Below are 4,031 nucleotides of genomic sequence, written 5' to 3'. Positions count from 1 at the left end.
CATTCAAATTTTGTGTTTGGGTCGCCTGTGCTTTTACCCAATTTTTGGCATATCTTTAGAAGCTCTGATGAGGTTACATGATGCCTGGAGGACCTATGTCCAGAAAACGGACAGAAATGGAACAGAAACATGAACAGAAACGGAAGGAGAGCGAAAGCGAATGACAACGACAAAACAGAATACCAGTAGTAGGGAGTTTAAAGGGGCTAGGTCAGGCAATTTCAGCACTGATCGAATGGTTATGGAATTAACTAAAATATCAAAATAACTGTTCAAAACTATAGGAGAACTCTAACAAAACACAGGGAAGCCAAGAAGGGACATGGATGGACAAAACTGGAGAGGATTGAAATGGATTGAATTTGGGTAAAATTGAAAAACGTGGCCAACCTAGTTTCTAATTTATATCAGTCTATATCAAAATATCATTTACAAAGCTTGAAAATCATTCTCAGTTGTTTTGTGGCCGTGATTTTGCACATGAAAGACTCTTGCTCTGCCAATTTGACGTTTAGAGCTCATAATTAACAAAATTATCTAAAATAGCGTGACCTAGCCCCTTTAAGCAAATCCCTACGGCTGGTGCTATTACGGCCGCCGTGCCTGAAAAGGTCTGGGGAGAGTACGTCTCGGTGGTCTGTAAATTTTAAGTTTAGCAAAGCAAAATACATAGAAACATGGGCTAAGGAATTTAAAATCTCTTTTATTTAGTTTGTTACAGTCAAATGGCTTCGCTGAAAGGACGATGGCCGTTTTTCGCCTTGCTAGGACGAACAGATTATTTCTGAGCAAAAGTGAATGCTATACACCTTGTGCAATAACAACAATTTGATGGATGAAATATATAATTTCAATGACAAATATCTCAAAGAATATCGAGTGAAAAAGACAAATATATCTATACGCAAAGAAGCAAACTAGCATCGTATAGTATCCAGACATAAAACATCTTCACTTAATCCTCAAAGCAAGCTTAACCGAAGAAAAACAACTTCGCCATTCCAACACCTTTGCCAAAACTTATCGTAAGTTCATGATACGGATTTACAAGCTTATGAGAGGCAACCTTGACACAATCCTTGACTTAAATTGACTTTAAAGGATATAGTATCCAATGGAATTGTTAAAATGCCGAGATGTCCGCACTACGGCTGGATGCAACCGACGTTCATGCGCAGTCTCATTTTGGGGCAAATTTACTTCCGGAAGCCGTATTAGCGCCAGCCGTAGCGATTTGCTTAAAGTCCCTAATAGCTCATACTTAGCGGAAGAAGTTACTCCGCAAAATTAATTCTTTCCTTGGGCACCAAACCGTTTGTTATTTTTAAAGGTGGTTTAATCGGTTCTTTCTTTGTTCAGGAATGAAAATCAAAATTTTTATTGTCACCTGGAATTAAATAACAATAGCCCACTTTCGATATATTAAAATTCAGTCCCAAACAAAAGACATCATCTCGAGGCTCTGAGGAATAAACTCATACAAATCCTTATATTTATTCCCCACAGCCTCAAGATGATGCCTTTTGTTTAGGACTGAATTTTAATATATCGAAATTGGTCTATTATCTGTACTCTTTTGGACAGAAAGAAAAAGTTAATTTGTTTGTTTGTTTTGCTCTAAAATGCGAGCGAACAAGTGCTTTTTGAATCCGTTTGCCCAACTGGTTTTCGTTGTGCCTCGACAGTGAAAAATATAAATTTGCCCTTATGTTATAAACACGTATTCGCAATGAGTTCTCGTAAAATCATCGGGAAATCTCACCACAATCTTGGACAAAATAAAATGGAACAGAAATGCCCCCTCTCCCCCAAATCAAGGATGAAGGTGCGTGAAGGCCAAAACGCGCCATTTTCCCATCACTGATTTTGGGGGGAGGGGTGGTCTCAATGTTCCATTTAATTTGTCCAAGATTGTCTGCAGAGGCTATGACGTCACAAATTCAAGATTTGGTCAATTAAGAGGTCATATGTCAACACATTAATCATCCGAAACCACTGGCCTCTGAAGCAGTCACGCTCGTCGCTAGTGTTGCTATGTTGAGATAGAAGGAAGATATTTTAAGAGAAGCGGAGCGTATAAAAAAGCCAAACCTAAAATGAAAATTTGCCAGTACGATCAAGAATAAGGGTATAACTCTACGTAGAATTGACGAAAAAATTGCCACCGAGAAAAAGAATACCCGAGGAAACAAAAGTAAGAGTTAGAGTTCTCAAGCCCACTACTGATCTTACTCTGGAAGCATTTCTGGGGGAGTTAATCGATAAAACTATAGGGTCTATGCAGGGTCGCATCGCTGAGATTAAACGAAGCAATGGCAAAAGACTCAAGCATTAAAGTAGCGCTTTTAAAGCTTTGTAGAGCACTTGAATGGTTTTACATGACATTAAAACGTTTAAGGCACGATTCACGAGACTTTTTATACGATTAACGTCTGTTTTGAGACGCTTTTCAACGGTTAAGCACGGTTAACAAGCAATGGAAAAAAGAGTCAATCTGTTCTGTCACCTTTCTGGCCAGACGACAAAATCGTGAAAAATCGACAAAATTCGTTGCTGATAGCCTGCAAATCGTGCCCATCAACACTTTTGTGAACGTAAATCATGCTCTATTTTTCAGCGTGGAAAAATCAGAAGATAGATCATGTAAATATCGCCAACAAATTTAAGGGAGTGAAAATGCAGTTCTTAAAATTCAACAAGTTTGCGTATTCGGTATGGTTAGCGCACGGATGCAAAGTCTAAAGCGTAGAATGTGGGTAGGTTGGATAGTTGGATGGGGTAGATAATCTGTGGTAGAAGGTTCGAATCCTCCTTACATGCGATTTCTTTCTTTTTTTTTTTTTTTTTCAATAGTTTTATTCCCTTTTTTGTTTGCAATTTATGTTAACGTGAAATGCCACTTGCATTTAGTTTTTTTTCAGTGTCGCCTTGCTCAGTTTATTTTTTGAATGGGAGATGTGCTCTCGGATGATGTAACTTTTGAGCGAACGAGAGCAGATTTCGTGTCGTGATTACCCCATATACTACTGGTAACGCCAAGCAGGGGCTCATAGACAATCTTGGACAAAATAAAATGGAACAGAAATGCCCCCTCTCCCCCAAATCAAGGATGAAGGTGCGTGAAGGCCAAAACGCGCCATTTTCCCATCACTGATTTTGGGGGGAGGGGTGGTCTCAATGTCCAAGATTGTAGCTTGTGTTTTCAGAAGTTTGTTTAAAGCACCCAAACGTTATTTAAGTGTTGTAGCAGATCGAGTTTGAAGTTCGTCCATTCTTGGTTGCATTGCCGTATTTTACCGATTCTTGTACCAAGCCAACCTGGTGTGTTTCAATGAAATACATCAAAATGTGAATGATCTTGTTTTCAGAGATAAAGTGGAATAAAGTACATCAGTAAAACTCTTCTTTGACCTTCAACTGACAAAGTTGTTTTTATGACTTCTAATTTTAGCGTGATTCCTATTCGCTGGCTATTGACAGTTGATACTGAGATGGCTTTTTTTTTCGGCCTTTCCTTCCGCTCGCTGAGGGTGTGCTTGTTTTCTTTTAAAACTCATGAAGTTCCGAGTCAAGAAAAATGTATTGCTAAACTGGTGAATTGCAAAGTAAATTTCACTGGAAAAACCGATGTCGCACTCATCGCTTCGAGATTCATGCGATATCGGTTTTTAGCGTAATTTACCGTGGGATTCACTAGTTAGGCAATGAATTTTTCTATAGAAGAAAGCAAAGAAAATGATTTAACTATTAAAGCAGCAACCGGAAAGATCAAAACGCGGACAATTCGAAACCTTTTATTTTCACAAACCCTACAGGCAGTAAGAATAAATAACCAGAGAGCTCCGCTTTTAGGCTTGGCTAAATCTATATATTATCTCTGTGGTAATCAACCGCGCGGGAAAGGAAACTAGTTGAAGTCATGTGGAAGGTTCAACTGCACAAAGATTGCCGTGTCAAAATCCGACAAACCGAAATCTTACTGTTTGTTTCACATAGCTCCTTGCAAGAATCAAACAGTTATAACAGACTTT

At 38.7% G+C, this 4,031-nt stretch overlaps 1 protein-coding gene across 2 annotated transcripts in view; it reads right to left on the bottom strand.

Annotated features, from left to right (window-relative positions):
* Positions 1 to 3,780: 3,780 nt before the first annotated feature.
* The window catches only part of LOC138014498 (TATA element modulatory factor-like), a 71,383-nt gene continuing 71,132 nt past the window's right edge, over positions 3,781 to 4,031 (bottom strand). For both annotated transcript variants that reach the window (XM_068861576.1, XM_068861575.1), the window contains exon 23: positions 3,781 to 4,031. This exon is cut by the window's right edge and continues 1,031 nt beyond it. The gene's annotated coding sequence lies outside the window, so the exon portion shown is untranslated.

The sequence above is a fragment of the Montipora capricornis genome, chromosome 8, assembly GCF_036669925.1.
Source record: "Montipora capricornis isolate CH-2021 chromosome 8, ASM3666992v2, whole genome shotgun sequence".
In the NCBI taxonomy this organism is placed as follows: domain Eukaryota; kingdom Metazoa; phylum Cnidaria; class Anthozoa; order Scleractinia; family Acroporidae; genus Montipora; species Montipora capricornis.
The sequence above is the reverse complement of the archived record's forward strand: the minus strand, read 5'-3'. Positions and strand labels throughout refer to the sequence as shown.